Source organism: Hypanus sabinus, chromosome 8 (genome assembly GCF_030144855.1).
Source record: "Hypanus sabinus isolate sHypSab1 chromosome 8, sHypSab1.hap1, whole genome shotgun sequence".
In the NCBI taxonomy this organism is placed as follows: Eukaryota; Metazoa; Chordata; class Chondrichthyes; order Myliobatiformes; family Dasyatidae; genus Hypanus; species Hypanus sabinus.
In genome coordinates, this window is record NC_082713.1 from 43,624,486 (window position 1) to 43,649,306 (window position 24,821).

Here is a 24,821-nt window from a genome sequence, read left to right on the forward strand (position 1 = left end):
TCTTGTTAAACTTTTCCAATGGGTTAAATTGATTGATTACATATCATTGAATTTGCTGCTTTAAAAAAAACTTCTAAACAATGAAAATTCATAAGCTATATGAGACCCTCCAAGATCCCTTTGAAGACACTATTTCAAATTCTTCTTTTTTGATGCATTATTTTACAATCACAACTGTACAATCTTTAAAATTTGTTTTAAAGTTCATAAGGATTGCATATTTGAATCTATAGATGTTTTTTCACTTCAGCAAAAGGTCATCTGGACTGTTAACATGTTGCCATCACTCTAAGGAATGCACGACTAATTGAAAAATAGATAACCTATTCATCTTCAGAACAGCCAGACAACCTTAAAAATCGGCTGAACAGTTTTTGAAAATATTTGATTGACCTTTGTGGAATAATGGATGTCAAGAAGCAATATTATAAAGGCAATTTTGGTACTTTCAGGAGTTCTGAACACCTTGCTGTGTGACATTTTGATTATAATTCCAGTTTACTGCTATATCACTGCACTGGAAAAGTCCTCGTTAGGAGATTGAAGATGGAACGTGTGAGTAACTTGAAATTCCTTGGTGTTATCAAATGAGAGAATCTGTTGCTGTCATTATCTGTTCCATTACAAAGAAGGCACAGACACACCTCAACTTTCTTATAAGTTTGCACAGATTCAGCATGTTATCTAAAACTTGAACAAACTTCTATAGATGAACAGTATATATGCTGACTGCCTGCATCATGGCTGGTATGGAAACACCAATGCCCATGAACAAAAAAGCCAATAAAAAGTGATGGATACGGCCCCGTCCACCACAGGAATAGGTCTCCCCATCAAGGATTGCTACCATAAGAAAGCAGCATCCATTTTCAAGCAACCCCAACATCCAGGACATATTCGCCTCTTGTTGCTGCTATCAGGAAGGAGGTACAGGAGCCTTTGGTCCCACACAATCTGGTTCAGGAAAAATTATTATTCTTTAATCAGACGACAATGGAACCAAATGGACAACTTCACTCCCCACAACACTGAACTGATCCCTCAACCTGTGGACTCACTTTCAAGAAATCTACAACTCATTTTCTCAGTACTATTTATTTATGTTTAAATGTTTTTTTTTGCATTTGCAAAAATTGATTTCTTTGTGTTGGCCTTTGTGTGTAATTCTTAGAAACAGAAAACCTAGAGCACAATACAAGCCCTTCAGCCCACAAAGTTGTGCCGAACATGTCCCTATCTTAGAAATTACTAGGCTTACCTATAGCTCTCTATTTTACTAAGCTCCATGTACCTATCCAAAAGTCTCTTAAAAGACCCTATCGTATCCGCCTCCACCACCGTTGTCGACAGCCCATTCTATGCACTCTATGAGTAAAAAACTAACCCCGATATCTCCTCTGTACCTACCCCCCAGCACCTTAAACCTGTGTCCTCTTGTGGCAACCATTTCATCCCTGGGAAAAAGCCTCTGACTATCTACACGATCAATGTCTCTCATCATCTTATACACCTCTATCAGTTCAGCTCTCTTCCTCTGTCGCTCCAAGGAGAAAAGGCCAAGTTCACTCAACCTATTATCATAAGGCATGCTCCCCAATCCAGGCAACATCATCCTTCCTGTAGTGAGGCAACCAGAACTGAGCACAATACTCCAAGTGGAGTCTGACTAGGGTCCTATATAGCTGCAATATTACCTCTCGGCTCTTAAACTTAATCCCATGATTGATGAAGGCCAATGCACCATACGCCTTCTTAACCACAGAGTCAACCTGCGCAGCTGCTTTGAGCATCCTATGGACTCGGACCCCAAGATCCCGCCGATTCTCCACATTACCAGGAGTTTTACCATTAATACCTCATTCTGCTATCATAGTTGACCTTCCAAAATGAACCACTTCACACTTATCTGGGCTGAGCTCCATCTGCTACTTCTCAGACCAGTTTTGTATCCTATCAATGTCCCACTGTAACCTCTGACAGCCCTCCACACTATTCACAACAACTCCAACCTTTGTGTCATCAGCAAACTTACTAACCCATCCCTCCTCTTGCTCATCCAGGTCATTTCTAAAAATCACAAAGAGTAAGGGTCCCAGAACAGATCCCTGAGGCACACCACTGGTGACCAACCTCCATGCAGAATATGACCTGTCTACAACCACTCTTTGCCTTCTGTGGGCAAGCCAGTTTTGGATCCACAAAGCAATGTCCCCTTGGATCCCATGCCTCCTTACTTCCTCAATAAACCTTGCATGGGGTACCTTATCAAGTGCCTTGCTGAAATCCATATACACTACATCTACTGCTCTACCTTCGTCAATGTGTTTAGTCACATCCTCAAATAATTCAATAAGGCTTGTAAGGCATGACCTGCCTTTGACAAAGCCATGCTGACTATTCCTAATCATATTATGCCTCTCCAAATGTTCATAAATCCTGCCTCTCAGGATCTTCTCCATCAACTTACCAACTACTGAATGAAGACTCACTGGTATATAATTTCTTGGGCTATCTCTATTCTCTTTTTGAAAAATGGAACAACATTTGCAACTCTCCAATCCTCTGGAACCTCTCTTGTCCACATTGATGATGCAAAGATCATTGCCAGTGGCTCAGCAATCTCCACCCTCGCTTCCGACAGTAGCCTGGGTTACATCCCGTCTAGTCCCAGTGACATCCTCTTTCTTAATATCTACATTCTCAATCATCTCAGTCCACTGAGAAGAGGACTTTAAGAGGAATAGATAGAGTGGACAGCCAGCTCCTCTTCCCCAGGGCACCACTGCTCAATACAAGAGGACATGGCTTTAAGGGGTGGGAAGTTCAAGGGGGATATCAGAGGAAGGTTTTTTACTCAGAGAGTGGTTGGTGTGTGGAATGCACTGCCTGAGTCAGTGGTGGAGGCAGATACACTAGTGAAATTTAAGAGACTACTAGACAGATATATGGAAGAATTTAGGGGGAGGGATTATATGGGAGACAGGGTTTAAGGATTGGCACAACATTATGGGCTGAAGGGCCTGTACTGTGCTGCACTGTTCTATGTTCACTGCAAGTCATCCCTTCAATCGCCAAGATCCCTTTCTGTAGTGAATACTGAAGCAAAATATTCATTAAGTCCATCTGCTATTTTCTCCGGTTCCATACACACTTCTCCATTGTCACACTTGATTGGTCCTATTCTCTCATGTATTAACCTCTTGCACTTCACATACTTGTTTTCCCTGTGGTTTTCCTTAATCCTGTCTGCCAAGGCCTTCTCATGGCCCATTCTGGCTCTCCTGATTCCGTTCTTAAGCTCCTTCCTGTTAGCCTTATAATCTTCTAGATCTCTAACATTACCTAGTTGTCTGAACCTTTTGTAAGCTGTTCTCTTCTTCTTGACTAGATTTATTACAGCCTTTGTACATTACAGTTCTTGTACCCTACTTCCCTGTTTCATTAGAACGTACCTATGCAGAACTCCATACAAATATCCCCTGAACATTTGCCACATTTCTTTGTACTTTTCCCTGAGAACATCTGTTTCCAATTTAAGCTTCTGATTTCTTGCCTGATAGCCTCATAATTCCCCTTACTCCAATTAAACGCTTTTCTAACTTGTCTGTTCCTATCTCTCTCCAATGCTATTGTAAAGGAGATACAATTATGATCACTATCTTCAAAATGTTCTCCCACTGAGAGATCTGACACCTGACCAGGTTCATTTCCCAATACCAAATTAAGTACAACCTCTCCTCTTGTAGGCTTATCTACATATTGTGTAAGGAAACCTTCCTAAACACAACTAACAAACTCCACCCCATCTAAACCCCTTGCTTGAGGGAGATGCCAATCAATATTTGGGAAATTAAAATATCCCATCATGACAACTCTGTTATTATTACACCTTTACAGGATGTTTCCCTATCTGCTTCTTGATATCCCTGTTACTATTGGGTGGCCTATAAAAAACACCCATTAAAGTTATTGACTCCTTCCTGTTCCTAACCGCCACCCACAGAGATTCTGTAGACAATCCCTCCATGGCAGCTGTGACACTATCTCTGATCAACAATGCCACGCCCTCACCTCTTTTGCCTCTCTCCCTGTCCTTTCTGAAACATCTAAAACCTGGCACTTGAAGTAACCATTCCTGTCCCTGAGCCATCCAAGTCTCTGTAATGGCCACCACATCATATCTCCAAGTACTGATCCACGCTCTAAGCTCATCCACTTTGTTCACAATAGTCCTTGCATTAAAATAGACACATGTCAAACCTTCAGTTCGAGCATGTCCCTTCTCCATCACCTGCCCATCCTCCCTCTCACACTGTCTACAAGCTTTCTCTATTTGTGACCCAACCTCCTCTTACCTAGTCTCTTCGGTTTGGTTTCCACCCCCCCAACAATTCTAGTTTAAACTCTCCCCAGTAGCCTTAGCAAACTGTGGGATTCAAATGCAACCCGTCCTTTTTATACAGGTCACATCTGACCCAAAAGAGGTCTCAATGATCCAGAGATCTGAATCCCTGCCCCCTGCTCCAATCTCTCAATCACGCATTTAACTTCCACCTCATTCAATTCCTATACTCACGATCCAGAGATTACTACCTTTGTGGTCCTGCTTCTCAACTTCCTTCCTAACTCCCTGTAGTCTTTTTTTCAGGACCTCTTCCCTTTTCCCACCTATGTCATTGGTACCAATATGTACCACGACATCTGGCTGTTCTCCCTCCCATTACAGGATATCTTGGACGCGATCTGAAACATCCTGAACCCTGGCATCTGGGAGGCAAACTACCATCTGAGTTTCTTTCCTGCATCCACAGAATCGCCTGTCTGACCCCCCAGCTATAGAGTCCTCTATCACTACTGCCTTCCTCTTCCTTTCCCTATCTTTCTGAGCCACAGGATCAGACTCTGTGCCAGAGGCACAGCCACTGTCTCTTCCCCCAGTTAAGTTGCCCCCCCCATAGTACTCAAACAGGAGTACTTATTGTCGAGGGGTACCCCGGAGTGACCACCTGCCTGTAACTCCTCTTTATCACCTCTTCACTCTCCCTGACCAGACAAAGGTCATCGAGCTGCATCTCCAGTTCCTTAACTGGGTCCCTTAGGAGCTGCAGCTCGACACACCGGGTGCAGATATGGCCATCTGGGAGGCTAGGAGACTCCAGGATTTCCCACATCTGACACCAAGTACAGAAAACTGGCCTCACACACATACAGCTTCCTTTCTGCAATTAACACAGTTAAACCTACCTCGCTTCATTACCATCTAAGCCCGTTGAGCCAAAGCCCTATCACTCTGCTGCCCGCTGGATATGGCAGTCTTCTTTTTAAACCTTTCCCGGTCCACTGGCTGATGTCACGTGCCTGAGCAGTCTTGCCTCTCTTTTTCCCCGAGTAGTAAAACTGCACTCCAGAAATCCTTAGCCATTTACCTGCAGCCTTCTTGCTCCGAATTGTTGATTCTATTGTATATCTTTGTTCTGCTGCTGGAAAATAAATTTCAGGGTAGTGTATGATGACATAGCCATAATAGGATAATAAACTTACCTTGAACTTTGAATTTTAAGAATGAAGTAATCACTATTTCATTGATACTTACAGCTCAAGTATACCGATATTTGATGAGAAGTAGGCTTTATTCATTTTTTTCTTAACAAAATATTTTAAGCCAATCCATCAAAGGGTATCAGTGTAGCATTCTTCACTTCGCACTCCAGACACTTTCTGTCCTTTCCTGGTACTTTTTTGTTGGTAGTTCCTCTCTGTAAGGAATGAGAACTATTTGGTGCTGTGTAGAAATGAATGGGACTTTCCCAAGTTCATTTGGGTCGTAACAATAATTTGGCTCATTTGGGTCGTAACAATAATTTGGCTCATTTGGGTCGTAACAATAATTTGAAACTGATTTCATATCCATTTCATCTCAGTGCATTAAATGCTATTGAATCTTAACTAAAACTACATTCTTTTCAAAGCCAGATGAATTTCAATAGAGGAGTAAGCATTTGCCCCAATATTTTTAGATAGACTTTGAAGGTCCTCAATGTCTACTCTCAGAATAAGTTGGTCATTACATTTAACTTTTATTATGTTTCCATATTGTATGCCAACATTTCAAACCATTTCAAAATTTCACATGCAAACATTGCAACAGTGCCAGTGATGGATGTACACATAGACACACATTGGGTTGTACAAGTTTATAAATCTGGGACAAGCTGCAGAAGAAATGTCTATGCCACTATGGTATTTGATGAATATTTTAAACAAATATGGATTCTATTTCTGTTAAGTAGTATTATAAGTTTAATATATCATGTGAAATGTAAACTGATTCTAATAACCTGAACTATGAATTAAACTTAAGCTTGTCCAGACAAACAAAATGGCCATTACAAGCGCTTTCTCCTTCATTACCAAAAATCCAGTTCAAAATTTCTATCAGCAAAACAAAGCAAAAAAAACCCCACATATTGTGTTACTCTGGAGTAAGAATAGAAAATGGAAATTCATGCTGAGGCTCTGAAGAGAAAAACATAGCAGATCCTTTAAGAAATGACCTTCCATGATATCCTTGAGAATAGGAAAACTTGGCTCTTTTAAGTTGCAGACAAGGGAAGGAATGAAGAAAATAAAAGGAAGGTTTGTGAATGACTGGAGCCAAGAGATGCAGAACTGTGCAAATTGTGGTAGCTCTAGATGAAGTACAACATTGAAAATGTATTAATCACAATGTCTGAAAGAGTGCAGATGATTGGCACAGGAGAGGGGTAAAACACAATACTACATTTGGGAAATTTGCAGCCCCACAGTTCTTGGAAATCCAAAATCACAGGCACCTGGAAATACCCAACCGGTCAGGAGATGGAAAAACAATGGTTAAAAGTACATGTTAATGATATTGCAATCATTACTGTGAGTTCCAACATAAACTGGAAAGACTGGTTATCTGAAATTGTTTAATATAGCATTGAGACCTAAAATTTGTGATGTGCTAAGGTGGAGGATGAGATGTGGCTCCTCAAGCTTGCATTGGGACAATGAAAAATGTTGCAGACAGGGAAGTCAAAGTGACAGTGAAATAGAGAGATAGAGGAAAGGGCAACTGAAATCCTAGTGTCACCTAGCGGACAGGGAGGAAGTATTTCATAAGGAGGCCATCCAGTTTGCATTTGGTTTCTCTGATGTATAGGAGACTTTATGATTGTAGTACACTAAATTGGAAGAAATGCAAATAAGTTCCTACTTCACCTGGAAGAAACATCTGGGTTCCTGGATCGTATGAAGGGAAATAAGCAGAAGAGAAGCGGTGTATGTCCTGTAGTGATATGAGAAAAGAGTAGGGACATTGGTGGAAATGGATTGTATCATGGACTCATAAAGAGAATAGTCCCTTCAGAATGCAGAAAAGGGACATGTGCATATAAGAGCAAACACGAGGAAATCTGCAGATGCTGGAAATACAAACAACACACACAAAATGCTGGTAGAACACAGCAGGCCAGGCAGCATCTATAGGAAGAAGCGCTGTCGACGTTTCCGGCCGAGACCCTTCGTCAGGACTAACTGAAAGGAAAGATACTAAGAGATTTGAAAGTAGTGGGGGGCAGGTGGAAATGTGAAACGTTAGAAGACCGGAGGGGGTGGGATGAAGCTAAGAGCTGGAAAGGTGATTGGCGAAAGTGATACAGAGCTGGAGAAGGGAAAGGATCATGGGACGGGAGGCCTCAGGGGAAAGAAAGGGGGGGGGGAACACCAGAGGGAGATGGAGAACAGGCAGGGTGATCTGCAGAGAGAGAGAGAGAGAGAGAGAGAGAGAGAGAAAAAAAAAACAAACAACTAAATATGTCAGAGATGGGGTAAGAAGGGGAGGAGGGGCATTAATCGAAGTTAGAGAAGTCAATGATCATGCCATCAGGTTGGAGGCTACCCAGCCAGTACATAAGGTGTTGTTCCTCTAACCTGAGTGTGGATTCATCTTGACAGTAGAGGAGGCCATGGATAGACATATCAGAATGGGAATGCGTCTGGTGCTCCTGGTGTGGCCTTTTATATATTGGTGAGACCCGACGCAGACTGGGAGACCATTTCACTGAACACCTACGCTCGGTCCGCCAGAGAAAGCAAGATCTCCCAGTGGCCACACATTTTAATTCCATGTCCCATTCCCATTCTGATATGTCTATCCATGTCTATCCAATTTGTCTAAAGACAAATTGGCACAGTGGACCAAAAGATCTCTGCTTGCCTATGGTAATCAGGGAGTACCTTTAAAGCTACAACACCCAGTTAGAGAAATTCAACCGCCCTCCAATTATCCAGAGAAACCCTGTTTAACTTCAGAATGTTTTAACAGCAATGACACTACTGCTTATTTTAGGGAAGGAGGCAGAGAGCAAACTTCTGCTTCTGTTAAAAATAAACTGAAATTGGCAGAAAGAGTTTGATTCTCACTATAAATGGCAAAATTGAACTAAACTCACCTATATTTCCAAGTTGCCTTGAATAAAGAGAATCCTTTCTTCCATAGATAATCTATTCTCCAGGCAAATTCCTAGCAGTTGGCAACCAATATTAGAAATGTTTATATAAGTATGTTAGGTGAGTGAATGTGTAATTTTTGTAAGAAAAGTAAACTGGGGATGAAAATATTTTTTGTTGTTAAATGTGTACAAAAATTTTGCAGATTTTGTGGGGTAAAGGGATATGGGGAGAGGGCAGGAACAGGGTACTGATTATGTATGATCAGCCATGAACACAGTGAATGGCGGTGCTGGCTAGAAGGGCTGAATGGCCTACTCTTGCACCTACTGTCTATTATTCTGGGTGTCTGTGTCAGTTTTTACCAGTCTGTGAATTAAACTTTTAATATAAATATAAATATTTTTATAGAATTGCGTTTCCTGTCACTTTGTGGTATCATTTCACTATTGCAAAGTTTCTGGGAGGGCACAGCTACAGGAACAGATTTAAAGTGAACACATTTATATCTAAATGAAATCTTAACTGAGAATAATTTGATAGAAGCCAGACAATGAATGTACAACACATAAATGATCTGACGAATCAAAATCTGTGTTCAAGTTAGCTAGCCTGGACTGAATGGTTGTGTTAAACCTTACTTCTAATTATTACCCGTTACCTGATGCAAGAACACACTGTACTACGGAGGATAAAGCAACAGCTTTTTATTTAGTCGCTCTCTACTGGGGAGAGAACCCTCCTTAGGCACACACAGGGCCCCGTACCGGAGGTCTCTCCCCCTAAGCACAGAGTTTCTTATTCCATTTTTTTCACGTACGTTGGAAACAATTTTTTTTAGTTACCCCCATAATCACATGCCCAGCAACAGTGGTATTTCAAGGCAAAGACCACTTGATTACCTTAAAAGGCCGTCAAATTCAGACAACTGAGACAATGTGCACAATGAGATAATCCCTCATTTTCGTAACTGTAGTTCCACGTTTTTGAAAACAAAATGTATGTAACCTTTGTCCAACAATTTATGGAGCTATCTTATAAGATAAAAAGTGCTATTTTAATTTTTGCGAAACCATATATTAGGAAGTATGTGACAAATAAGCAGAACTCAATCCACAAAACATAACATAGTTGTTAATCTAAAAGTGCATACGCAGATTACCCAGAACAGAGCAATCAGAAGTCCGCAGATACTTCCAAGAATTCAAAAATCATTTCTCAACCCTTTAGCATCTCAGTTGAAAAAGTAGTCAGAAGCCAGTCTTTCAAAAAATTGGGAGGAATGAAGGAAAAGGATCAGAAGAAGATCAATTCACAACAGTCCACTTAAAAGGCATGATAAAACATTCAAAGTTATGCCAGGAAAGTGAATAATGGACCCAAGAAACATTGAATGCTTCTAATGAAGTAGAACAAAATGTGAAATATGGTGAGTGGGTCAGAGGCAGAAAAATAAGGAAGAGTGGCATTACCTGAGTAATTATTCAGCATTTAATCCTTAAATATACATACCTGTAAGGTTTGGAGTTTGATCCAATACGTATATACCACGAACTGACACTGTACTGGTATGGCACAGTTTGAAGGGGATTGATTCCGTAAAGAATCAGGACATCAGTTGCTTGAAGGTGGATTTCTATAGCCAATCAAAAATGCCAGATGGCAGCACCACAAAGGCTGTTGTGGAGCATTCACAATATAATAATTTTAAATTCGGCTTACTATTGAAGTATGCCATGAGAAACTAATTTTAAAAACATGTTCTATTTGATTAGTTCATCCTGGACCAAATGATTAGCCATTGGCTGTGAGTGGAAGGAAATACCAAAGGTACCAAACTCTAGTGACACTGCATTCAACCGATTATTCTTTCGAAATACTAATGCACAGATCATTGCAGGAAATCCATTCATCAACCTTCAAAAATGTTGATAAACCCACAATTTTCCCATCAAAAAGTCTGGTCTGGCATGAAAGCAACCATTGGTTAGCATGACATTTCCTTAATTAGATTCATCTGCTCATAAACTTACAACATGAGTAACTTCATTATTCTGGCATCTATTGAATTAGTGTGAGAAATGAGGCTGACACAAGATGGTACAATTCAAACTAAACACTTGTACACTCATGAACAGATGGTTTGTAGACCCGATTAGCTGGATTTCTAACCTGTTGTCAAAAGGTGATGAATAATATGAATTCCAGTTGGAGAATAAAGGGGAATCTGGCAGGAGAGTGAATTATCAGGCAGAATAGCTTGTCCTTAAAGAATGCCTTCTCAGTTTCAAAGACACTTGGATAAGCCAGCTTACCAGACCAAGTAAATCCTTTGGTTGAGTGGTGGCACAAAAATAACCATTCGCTCAATGTCTACAAACCTAAAGAACCATAGAAACAGGCCTTTTGGCCCTTCTTGGCTGTGCCGAACCATTTCTCTGCCTAGCCCACTGACCTGCACCTGGGCCATATCCCTCCAAACCCCTCTCATCCATGTACCTGTCCAAGTTTTTCTTAAATATCAGAAGTGAGCCCGCATTCACCACTTCATCTGGCAGCTCATTCCACACTCTCACCACTCTCTGCATGAAGAAGCCCCCCCCCCAATGTTCCCTTTAAACTTTTCCCCCTTCACCCTTAACCCATGACCTCTGGTTTTTTTTCTCCCCTAGCCCCAGTGGAAAAAGTCTGCTTGCATTCACTCTATCTATACCTGTCATAATTTTATATACCTCTATCAAATCACCCCTCATTCTCCTACGCTCCAGGGAATAAAATCCTAACCTATTTAACCTTTCTCTGTAACTCAGTTTCTCAAGTCCTGGCAACATCCTTGTAAACCTTCTCTGCAGTCTTTCAATCCTTCCTGTAATTAGGTGACCAAAACTGCACACAATACTCCAAATTCGGTCTTACCAATGTCTTATAAGACCTCACCATTACATTCTAACTCTTATACTCAATACTTTGATTTATAAAGGCCAATGTACCAAAAGCTCTCTTTACGACTCTATCTCCTTGTGACACCACTTTTAGGGAATTAAGTATCTGTACTCCCAGATCCCTCTGTTCTATTGCACTCCTCAGTGTCCTACCATTTACTTTGTATGTTCTACCTTGGTTTGACCTTCTGAAGTGATTGTTGACTTCAGAAAGGGGATGGAGGGAATACATTAGGGGAGAGAGAGAGTCCACAGTTTTAACTTACTGCGAGTCAGTATATAGATGGTTTGTCCTGGGCCAGCACAATCATAAAGAACGCACATCAGTGTCTTTACTTTCTTGGGATGTTACGGAGGTTCAGCTGACCATCAAATATGCTACCATTGAATGTATCCTGACAGGCTGCATCATGAACTGGTATGACAATTCGAATGCACAGCAATGTAAGAAGCAGTAGGGAATAGTGGACTTAACCTGATACATCATGAGTACATTACTTTTCATTGCTTAAGAAGGCAACATCTAACATTAAGGATCCTGACTATTCGGGCCATACCAACTTTTCACAGGTACTAGCAGACAGGAGGTAAGAAACCTGAAGCCCACAGCACCAGGTTCAAGAGCAGCTTTTTCCCTTTAACTATTTGGTTCTTGAACCAATCAGCAAAATCCTTGTCACTATAGAATGCTTTGACCTTTGTACTAAAATAGACACTGATTTTTGTTCTAATTGTGTTTCTTGTAAAAACAATGATCAATTTATTTTTAATTTATGTTTTTCTTGTGAATGCTGCTTATATGTTATTTAGTAGTGATTCTTCTGCAAGTAAGTTTAACATAGCAACTAGACTAATATGTAAAAAACACAAAATGCTGGCAGAACTCCTGATGAAGTGTTTCGGCCCGAAACGTCGTTATTACCTCCTCCCATAGATGCTGTCTGGCCTGCTGAGTTCTGCCAGCATTTTGTGTTTTTTATTTATTTCCAGCACCTGCAGATTCACTCGTGTAGACTAATATGCATCTGTATATATGACAAAAAAATCAACTTAACTGTAACTAGGGAAGTGAAAATCTACTGACTACCAGAAAATACTGGCAGATTGATTGACGAGAGCTATTTGGACACATGAACCATAAAATGAATGGGTTTGCAAAAATCAATCATGAGTGATATACAACATAGGATTGTTGAGATGGACATGAGTATAGAGTGTGTGGGGGCTAAGCTTGTAAACAGTGGAGATAAATGATCAGTTTAGAAGTACATTGTTATTGTAATCTCACAATTCATGTAAAGGTAGACGGTGGCAGAATAAGAAATTCTGGTTTACTGTTACTTACTAAATCCCTGTGTTGTTTTCAGTTGTGAGTAGTTTAAGCCCTTTCCATTTTGAATAAAGTTAGGTTTAATCCAAATTTTTGTTCCATGATACTAGTTTGGTAGGAAAAGTAGTAAAACAGAATATTACTTAATGTGTGTGTGATCTATACCTGGTGGCATCCAAGGGAACTTGGTATCCTTGCATATGAAATGGAATATTAGCAGCAGCAAAGCAAATAACTAGGCAAGTTAATGGATTTTTGCCCTTATTACATTAGGAGTAGATTACAGAAAGGGAACACTTCAACAATTGCAGAGGTCTTTGGTGAGCAAACATCCCCAGCAATATGCCAAATTTTGATCTCCTTATTTACTAAAATATTGATTTGCAGAGCAGAGAAGATTTGCTATATTGATTTCAAGAATGAAGGAGTTGTCTTGCAAGTGATATTGAGTAGAATTGGCTTATACCCTCTGGAAACTGGAAGACTGAGAATTTATCTTGTGGGGTTGATAAGGTAGACGAATTGAATAAGTTTCTCTTAATGCAGGTATCTTGATCTAGAAGCATAGTCCCAAGATTAAAGTCTACCCATTTAAGGCTGAGAGGTGTGGAAGTTGCTTCTCCGAGATTGTGTAGTGGATGCTGAGTCATTAAGGCTAAGAATGATGTTTGGACTCAGTGGGAATAGGCAAATTAACAGGGTTGAGGCAAATGATGAAATTGTCCATGATCTTAATGAATACAGCAGCAATCCCAGGGATGGTATTAGCCTATGCTTTGTACTTTTCTATGTTCTTTTATTCTTCAGTTCTTTTGCTGAGGCTTTGATTATTGGTCACAAGATGTTTCCCCACCATCTTGATTATTCTTTCAAATTAACTTATGATGTCCCTAACATAGACATCAAATAGGTAGGGTACCAAGTAAGACTCAGTAATACCAATCCATCCTTTTGCTTCACTCATCACTAGATTTCTCCACTGCCTCTGAACAGTCTGCTACTAAAAGGAGCATTTGTCAGTATTTAATACAATTTTCTGATTTTGTTTTGTCTTTAGAGATGGAAGATATTATGCCTGAGTTGTTTGGGGTCATTGTCTGCAGGTCCTCAATCTCATGTGTTTCTTCTTACTCTGCACACTTGATCACAGCAGATACGTATAATCTAATCTGGCATCAAGTTCAAGTTTACTGTTATCATAGGCATCCATACGCATGGTATACATGTTGTGGAAATTAGCAGTACAAGCACTATAAACCTGACAAATGTAAGTTGACATAACCTTAAAGTAACATAAATTATACATAACTTACATGACAATATAAACACATAGACATTAGCGCAAGTTGAGAGAGAGAGAAAAGTAACATAGTACAAGGTAGTGTTATGGTTTTTCAAAACCCTGATTGCAGTGGGAAAGAAGCTGCTGTTGAGCTTTCAAGTGTGGGTCTTCAGGCTCCTGCACCTCTTGCTTGATGACAGCATCAAGAAGGGAGCATGGCCTCAATAGTGGGAGTCCTGGATGATGGAAGTTGCATTTGTGAGACCACACCTATTTGTAGATGTCCTTGATGGTGAGATGTATCCTTGGCAAAATGGCTGATCCCACCATTTCCTGTAACTTTTTCCATTCCTTTTGTTCTGGCAGGTGGGGAGTGGAGAGTGGGAATAGAGCCAGAAGCTGGGGGAATGATAGGTGGAAATGACAGATTCAGGTGGACTGAAGATGCTGGAATCTGATAGGTCTGCAAGGTAAAGCATGGAATAGAGAGAGGGAGGTAGGAAATGCAACTTGGAGTAGGAGGGGAGTGGTACCAGAGGGTTGTGCTTGTTGACAATGGGCAGATAGAGAGGGTGGATGAGGGAAAAGAGGTAGAACAATGGAGGCTGGGTAGTTTCAGAAGTAGTGAAAAGGAACATAGAGGAGTCATTTTATCAGAAGTTGGAGAATTCAATGTCCATGCCACTGAGGCTGTAGGTGAATATAAGGTAATGTTTTGCTTGCTTGCATTTCTCCTCACCATGGCAATAGAGGAGGCCAAGAACAGACAAGTCAGTGTAAGAATGGGGAGGAGAATTAAAATGGGTGACAACCAGGAAATCCAAAATGGTTGCAATAGACAGAGTGCGAAGTTTTGGTTTAGCAATCACCTGGTTTGCATCTGGTCTCACTGATGATGGGGATCCCATATCATGAGCACTAAATGCAGTAAATAATACTGGGGAATATGCACCTGGATGGGTTGTTTAGAGCCCTGAATGTTAGGGTGAAGGAGGTGGTAGGGATAGGTATTACACATCTTTAGAGTAAATGGGACAGTGCCTGGGGAGGATGGGCAGGGAGGAAGAAGTGGACTGGGGAAAATGAAAAGGGATGGGAAAGATAAGACTGGTGGTGGGATCACATTGTAGCTGGTGGATTGCTGGGGATTGTGCAGAATTGTACATAACTAACTTCACGATATTAAAGATTCAGTCTTTTGGGTGGTGCTCTGTTTCTTTCAGGATAGTGCCTCTGGGCCTGTGGAGTGGCATTAGGTTTGTTAGGTGTGTTGTCTAAAACAATGCTCTTGGCTGCTGGTGTCACATTGCTGTCAGTGACAAGATCATCACTGAGAGGCAAGTCCGGTGACTGTAATGTATCCATCTTGTTGGATGAAATTGACTCAGGTGTGTTCTTCGGTTGAGCATTCACTACCTGGTCCACATGATTTCTCCATGTCTGATCTCCATCATCTACTGTCAACATCAATGGTCCAGGTATTGTAGCTATCCCATTGGGTGTCCACTTGGCTTCTTGGTAATCACACACTGGGATTTCCTGTCCAACCTTGAAGCTCTTTTCTAATTCACCTGACAACTGGCAGAACTGTTTCTTCTGCACTTCCCTCCATAAATCTGGTTTCAGGAGGTCTATGCGACATCTTACATTCTTGCTCATGAACAACATTGCAGGTGTTTGATTTATCATTGCATGAACAGAGTTCTGATACACAAAAAAGAAGTTGTCCACCTTGTGCTGCAGAAAAATGTCCTCTTTGTCCATCGCTTTAATAGACTTCTTGAAGGTTCGGATAAACGTTTCAGCTAACCTATTCATTGCTGGGTTTTGAAGAGCTGGCTTGAAATGTATGATGTCATTTTTCTTCATGAACAGTGGAAATTCTTTTGATATGTATTGTGGTCCATTGTCACTCACATTTTGTTCTTGTAAGCTGATTCTGGCAAAGATAGTTCTTGGGGCGGAGACAGTCTTCGCTGAGGTGGTTGACTTCATTGGTATAAACTCTGGCCACTTCAAATGAGCATCCACAGCAATGAGAAACATTAAGTTCAGTTCCTGTGGGGGTGCATTTTGAACTTTTTGGCATCCTGAACAGCTATTAGCCAAGTCTTCAATCTGTTTATTTATTCCTGGCCACCACCTGTAGCTCCAGGTGAGACTCTTCATCTTGACTGTACCCAGGTGTCCTTTATGTAGATTTACTCACTCTGGTACACAGTTTAGAGGGAACCACAACACAAGATCCATATATCAGCATACCTTTGACATACTGACAGTTGGTCTCATCTCACTGAGAACTTTAGAAACATAGGGCTACTGTGAGCTGACTATCTTTGCATGGTGATTTCATAGACTTTTGACAATGTTGGGCCATTCCTTGTTTCCCTTTGCATTTTGGAATTTGTTATCGGCAATGCAGCGTGGAACACTTCTGCTGGGCCACAGTATGAAGGCTTTTCTCCTTCATTTGCCGGGGGATTCTGGTGACATCATTGAGAATGGCAGCTTAAGTCACTAGCTCCTCCGGAAAAACTCGTATTAAGCCCCATTAACCCATCAAATATAGTATTTTTTGAAAGTATTTGAACTGATAAGAGGGGCAAGAATGGGGAAAAAGAATGGAAATAAAAAAACAGCAACACTGCAGAGCCTGTGGACGAGATGGGTGCAGCAAGCGGCTCTCCTACCCAACCACGTGCTAGTGAGGCAGACGCTGGGCCTCGTTCCGGCGAAGCGGCAAATATGATCGAAATTTTGAAAGAGATAAGGGAGTTCCAGAAAGATATAAAAAAGCAGCTACATGATATTAAGTCAGAGCTCGCCAATGTCAATCAAAAAATAGCGGTGGCAGAGACTCGAATTGAGAAAGTGGAAGATCGCGTTCAAAACGTGGAACGGATACTAAGTAAGATGATAAAAATATTAAATCAACAAGAAGGTAAACTGCATGACCTGGAGGGAAGATCACGGCAGAAAAATATCAGAATATACCAAATTCCCGAAGGAGCGGAGGGCTTGTCTATGATGGAGTTTGTTGGAAAGTTGCTGCGGGATGCGCTAGAGCTTCCCTTGACTACGGAGCTGGAAATTGAGAGAGCGCATCGCGCGATCGTCCCGAGGTCTACCTGAGATAGAGCAGATAAGCCACACTCAATAATAATTAAAGTCCTTCGATACAGCATCAAGGTGGAGATTCTACGAAGGGCCTGGGGTAAGAAGAGGGTGTTTTAAGACGATAAATTAATGTATTTCAACCAAGATTACCCCCCATGGTCCTGCAGAAACGTAAAGAATACTCTGAAGTAAAGCGAATACTAAAACAAGAAAGGATTATATTTCAAACTCCGTACCCTGCTAAACTTTGAGTATTTTATCAAGATGGGATCCAACTGTATCAGACAGTGGAAGAGGCGACTACAGACGTGAAGGCCCGAGGGTTGCCCGTCAGCGTGAACAAACCGAGGGAAAGCCTGGCAGAGGAATTATCCCACTCCACTTGGGAAATAGTGCGAGAGTCGAGAAGGCAGGAGATGGGAGGAAGCCGAGAGAAGTATATCAGAAAGAGACTGGGAGTTTTCCAAAGGCACCCTCTCTAGAAGAGTGATAAGGTTTGGCTAACTTTAAAAATGTTGAGAAGCTAAACGGAAGTAAAAGTAGATGGTGATATGCCTATCTCGAAAAATGCTTATTATAATGTGGATTTTATATTACTTAGTTTTCCCCACCAAAATGAGAATATATATATGTGTGTGTGTGTGTGTGTGTGTGTGTGTGTGTGTGTGTGTGTGTGTGTGTGTGTGTGTGTGTGTGTGTGTGTGTATATATATATATATGTATGTATGTGTGTGTATATATATATATATATATATATATATATATATATATATAGTACACAGGGAAATCTTTTCTGTGTAATGGATTTGTTGTTATCCCCCACAGCTAGACCTTTCCTCTAGCTCAATGCAGGGTCATCTACCAGAGACCTCAGCCTTGGAACCACACATTTGTTGCCATTTTTGTTATTATTTGCATTTCTTGGTTCTTATTTGTTCAGGGAGCAGATCGATTAAGTTTTATTCTGTTAATTTCAATGATACATTGACAGATAAATACAGATGGCTAAGGACAAAGTAAAATTCATTTCTTTTTAATGTCAATGGGCTATTAAATCCAATCAAACATAATAGAATTTTATCTAAAATGGAAAAAGAACAAGCCCACGTAGTATATTTACAGGAAACTCATTTTAGTGATAATGAGCGTAGAAAACTAAAGAGAATGGGCTTCACTAATTTGTTTTTCTCCTCATATACATCAGGGCATAGGAGAGGAGTTGCTATTCTTATCTCAAGTAAGCTAACTTTTCAAAAAGTATTTGAAATGGGAGATAAAGAAAGCAGATATATTCTGGCAAAGGGGGAATATAGATGGAAATTCAGTTACTCTATTGAATATATATGCACCCCTGGGAAGTGATATTGGTTTCTTTCAGAAAATTACTGATGTTATAGTAGTGGAAACAGAAGGTCTCCTGATATGTGGGGGAGACTTAAATTTAAAATTACAACCAAACTTAGACTCTTCCAGTAGAAAAACCTATGAAACAAAATCCTTACTTAAGAAAGTTAATACACTTTTTGAGGATGTTGGTTTAACTGATATATGGAGGGAACTTTTCCCCGACAGAAGGGATTACACTCATTATTCTGCTCCCTATTCTGTATATACAAGAATAGACTATTTCATAACATTTGGAAAAGACAAAGACAAAATAAACACCTGTGGAATTGGGACAATAGATGTAAGTGACCATGTACCTATATATTTACCTGTTGAATTTGACCTACAACCAAAGAATACTATTTGGAAACTAAATTCAAGTCTACTCAATGATCCGTACTTTAAGAAACAAATTAAAAAAGAAATTGGTCTCTACTTAGAAGTTAATGATAATGAACAGGTTTTACCTCCCATTTTATGGGATTCTCTGAAGGCTGTCTTAAGAGGGAAAATTATAGTGATATCTTCATATAAGAAAAAAATGAATAAAACATTAGATGAATTACAAAATAGGCTGAAGGAACTAGAGAAAAAAACACAAATTGAATTTGGCACTTGGGGAGTTTGGATGGAAAAACTTGATAAGATATTTTATTACACCCTCTCAGAAATCCCATTATGATAGTAACCTCCCGGTTTGCTGGAGAAATTGTGGAAATCAAAATGCAAATCATTATCATATTTTTTGGGACTGCCCTGTTATCAAAGACAAATTGGAGGGGGATACACCATGCCCTACAAGACATCTTTAAATGTGAAATACCCTTAGAAAGTAAGACCATATATTTTGGATATATCTACCTCAAGAATGGTTGAAAAGAGATAAATATTTAATGGATATACTGTTGGTGGCTGGTAAAAAGACTCTTACTAGGAAATGGTTATCACAGGAGAGCCAAACTTTAAATGCATGGATGGAAATTACAATGGACATTTACAAAATGGAGAAGATAACAGCATCTGTTAATCATAAGCTGGAACAATTTGATTCATACTGGGAAAATGGTTTAACTGCATAATGCATCATAGGCCTGATTTTATTCTTTCAAATCAATGAATATGTTGTAAAAAAAAGATCACTCCCTACTTGTACATAGTTTTTTCTTTTTGCTTCTTTTTTTCTTTCTACTCTTTTCTATGTGTTTACCTCAGATAAATACTATGTGGAGATTTGTGACATATATGATCATGTGATATATGTACAATGTCTGAAATACATCTTATGGAAATGTTTGTTTGATGCTGAACTTAAGTAAAAAAATAAATTTCATTTGCCAACAGTGGAAGATGTAACAAGCCATCAGTGTTTCTGTGTTGTTTGGTACCCTTGAACTCTAAGTCATAAAAGTGGGCTCCTAGGAAAAGTGCCCAATGCTGTAACTGGGTAGCAGCCATCACTGGAATTCCCTTCCTGGGATTGAAAATAGACACAAGGGGCTGGTGATCCCTTGTGTCACTAGTTTACCCTTTTGTCTGTAGAGGTAATGGTGGAACTTCTTTATTCTCCATACTAGACCAGAGGCCTTTCGGTCAATCTGTGCGTAGTTGCATTTGTGCTCTTCATTGACCTTGAAGGAAATGCAATTGAATGTTCAGATACATCTTTCAAATGGGTCCCAAAAGCCATAAGGGGATTCATCACTTGCCAATCTGATGGGCATCAATGGGTCATAATGGGTGAGCAGTTCATCTGACATTATTAGTCTCTGTTTCCTTGAATGCTCTTTCACATCTTTCGGACCATTCCCACTTTGCTCCTGTCTGCAAGAGGGCATTCACTGGTGCAGCATTGTAACAATGTTTGGGAGCAACCAGTGGTAGAAGTTTACAGGGCCCAAGTATGATCTGAATTGTGACAGATTCTCCAGTTTGGGTGACTGTGGTATTGCTTCACTCTTCTCTTGTGACTTATGTAAGTCATGCTTGTCAATGACATGTGCAGAATATGAGATTCTTTTAAGAAAATCACATTTCTCTCATTTCTCTCTCTTTTGCACAGACCATATTTGCTCAGCCTAGTAAGCACTTTACCCAAGGTACTGGAGGTGCCTTTCATCCTTCTTGCCAGTCACAATGATGTCATAAAGTAACACTGTGTTCCTGGGATATCTTGGAGCACTTGGTTCATTGCTCTTTGCCAAGTTGCTGGAGCTGATGTGACGCCAAAGATGAGACAATTATACTGGAAAAGTCTGTTGTGAGTGTTGATTGTGAGGAACTTCCTACTTGACTCTATTTGTACATAGGCTTGTGACAAGTCAATCTTTGAAAATCTCTTCCCGCCTGCCAAGGATGCAAAAATGTCTTCTATTCATAGCAGGGGATACTGCAGAGTACTCAGCACCGGGTTGATGCTCTCTTTGAAGTTGCCGCATATGTGAATGGTTCCAACCTTCCCTTTCTTGATCATCAGGATAATAGGCATGGCCCAATCATTCCACTCAACCTTGGAGAGAATTCCAGACACCTCCAAGCTCTGAAGTTCAGCATCCACTTTAGGGCATAGTGCATAAGACACTGGATGCACTTTATGGAACCTTGGTGTTGCTGCTTCATTCACTTCGATTTTGGCCTCCGTGCCTTTGTGTATACCAATTCCCTCCTCAGATACCTTCTAATTCGCATTAAGCAGCTGTGCCAGTCACTGGTTAGTGCTACCATTTGGGCCGTCGTTGCCTGTTGATGTCACACTGAGAGCTTTGATTGGGTGTCAGTCTAGTTGGATTTTTCTCAACTATTGGTATGGAGGGATATGGGACAGGTGCAGATTAGTGGGACTAGGCAGAAAAATGGTTCGGCACAGCCAGGAAGGGCCAAAAGGCCTGTTTCTGTGCTGTAATATTCTATGGTTCTATTCACATCTGAAAAGTGCTGGCCCTCCACTTTTCAACACACAAAGCTCTAAACTGCTGTGTTTGGCCTCCATATGTAAATTCACTTTCAGTTTGCCCTTTTTTTGCCTGGTCCAAGTCTTTAGCATCACTGAGGTTTTATCTAATGATAGCTTAGAAAACAATCTGTTGTAGTCAGCCTGAGGAATTATGGACAAAGTTGACCCTGTATCCAGCTCCATTTTCAGTTTTACACTAGACTATCTATTATGATCCATATGATTTTGTGATTTACTTCAGTAATACCATGCTGTATTAGGCATGACAGCTCACCTTTGTCAGATGCTGTATTGTCTGATTCTGTTTCATGTTAAGTCAGGTTACGCATTTGCTTAGTTTTGTGTTTGAAAGTTTTCACCTGATATGGTTTTTCTCTTTGGTTGTGCTTCTTATCTGACTTGTACATTCCATGTAACCTTGTCTGGGACACTTTCTGCAAACTTTGTCATTGAACCGACAGTCATTTGTTTCATGGAGGATTTGCCACATTGATTACATTTTTGGCTTTTTTGCACCATTTAGGGACATTTTGAACATTCATATTCTAACCTGCTTTCAGTAATTCTGCTGCATCCTTTGCAATGATATTGCAATGGTCAATGTCTGTTCTAAGGTTTGATCTCTTTTGGATAATAGCCTCTCCACATACAAACCTGTCCCCTAATGCATCAAAAAGTCCATCTCTAAAGTCACAGTACTGGGAAAATTTACGCAGTTCTGCAATGTATTCAGAAATGCTTTAGTCTTCTGACTCTTTCCTTTTGTAAAATCTAAATTTGTCAGCTATTACCAGTAGATAAGGACTTAAGTAATTTTGTAGAATTGTAGCAATTTTGTTGAACGTCTTGCTTGCTGGCTTTTCAGGGCTTGCTAAGTACTGTAAAAGACTGTACGGGGGTGATTGATAAGTTTGTGGCCTAAGGTAGAAGGAGTCAATTTTAGAAAACCTAGCACATTTATTTTTCAACATGGTCCCCTCTTACAGTGATCATGAAGAAAATTTGAAGTCAATAACTCATCAGGGATGATTGATAAGTTTGTGCCCTAAGGTATAATCACTCAAAGAGTTGAACTGCATGTGCATGTGACGAGAGCTGTATAACTCATCTCCTTCTACCTTAGGCCACAAACTTATCAATCACCCCTGCTGTGGACACTTTCTGCAGGTCCAATGTCCATATGCTCCACGACCGCTAGACTAAGTGTGTAAATGTAGGAGGGGACTATGTTGAAAAATAAATGCGCTAGGTTTTCTAAAATTGACTTCTTCTACCTTAGGCCACAAACTTATCAATCACCTTCCCCACCCCCGTAGGTCCTAGGACCATTAAGCTCAGAAGCATGGGGGCTTGATTTCCTTCCTCCACGTTGTTCACGTCACAATACACTTCCACACTCTCAATCTATGACTCCCAGCCTTCATTACTGCTATCAAATTTGTCAACTTTCCCGACTGAAGCCATCGCCAATTATTTTGTCTATCTTTGCCATTTGTGTCTTTCACTGTGTACTATGCAGGCAGTTACTCATGCATCCCTTTGTTAGCATTCATGTTTAACTCTCGCTGTTATTTTCTGTTACTGTTGGTGCATTTGGTGATATTCTCTGACATTCAGGTTCATAATCATCGCCAGTCTGTGGGGCACAATGCATAGTGCCAAGGGGAATCATTGCTCTGAAGGAAATAGATCCATACATTGTCTCAGTTCCTCCAACACCACTGCATCTATTCTCAAAATAAGGCTTCCATGTCAGGATCTCTGAGATTTCATTCTTCTTCAGAGTACAGGAATTTCACCTCCACTGTATTTGATGGGGCCCTCCCGTCATTATTAACATTTCTCTTGAAAATTAAAATAACTGCTGATACTAAAGTTCTGAACTAGAAATAGGAAATGAAAGGACCAGTCAGCACTTTTAATTCTGGTGCAAGGTCTTTGACATGAAACATGAACACTTCCTTTCTTTCTAAGAATGTTGCCTGATCTACATTTCTATATTATGTTATTTATGCAGAATCAATTTGTAGCTAAATTTGTTATTGTAGCTAATATCCATCTGAAGATAAGTTATAGAGAGGAAACACTAAGATACAGATAACAGAATGAATGGTTTGGCAATATGTCAAGGTAAATTGCCCAAAAAGAAATCCTATTTGTTTAGATAAGATAGGCACCATGAGGCTTGCAGAGTGGCTTTGAATGCATGTTTTGAAAATTCTAGACATAAAGGCCTACAACAGCACAAGCCTTTAAGGCCTATTTTGTTATTAGTTGAAGGGGCCAAACTTTTCCTGACTTGCTGATGTCTAAAGGATCCATTAGCCTTAAGATGGGTCCTTCTTTCAGTGGCTTCCCTACTGTTTAACACCAGTACTCCACCTCACTTTCTATATCTTAAAGCAATCCATTGTGCAACGGGTTCACAAACTTCACCTTTTGTTTGATCTCACAGACATCTCAAAATTGAAGGCAATTTTGTATAAAAATGTTTTGACTAGAAATTGACTCACAAGCTCTTCCTTACCTGACTCCAGATGAATCCCTTTCCCAACCTACACTCACAGCCATCAAAGCCACACCCAACCAGCCTGATTCCGCAGCTCAGCTTGTCTAATATATTGGAGAGATATCTTTCCTCCTCAAGGACTGTTATGTTCAAATGTTATAAAAGTTAAAAGGAAATGATACAGAAATGTATTCTGTGCTTTCATATCTGTCTATATAGATCTATGAGAAATGAACTACAGAATCATTGACTTGAATGATGCCGATTTTATTTCCCAGAAAAGAGAATTCTGTATTTTATGACGCTTGGAGGATGATTACAGGTGCGTTTAATGTGAAAGCTAAGATTTTCAAAGGAGAAAATTACTAAGATTTTTAAAATTTCAAATGACTGAAAGAAGTGTCATTAGGCTTGAGAGAAATTTTAAATAACAATCATTGTGCTGGAAATATATCTAAAAAACAACTTTTGACTCCCAATACCAACCATCTTGTAGGCAAACGTACAGTCTCTAGTAAATAGGAGTGCAGAACCCAGTGCAATTGCGCTGCATCAGAAGGATACTAGGACCATGTGCATCTTTTAGTTCACAGAATCTTGGTTAACCCCTTCCATTCTGGTGCAGCGATTCAGGCTACGTCCACACTAGATCGGATAATTTTGAAAACATCGTTTTTGTATAAAAATGATACATGTCCACACCAAACATTTTTTAAAGTACCTCCATCCACATTTAAATGGGTATTTGGGTGTATCTCCTCCTACTGGGTATGTGCAGGACACACCTACAGAAAGCAAACCACATGTTTGGTGTCAAATCTCGCTGTGGA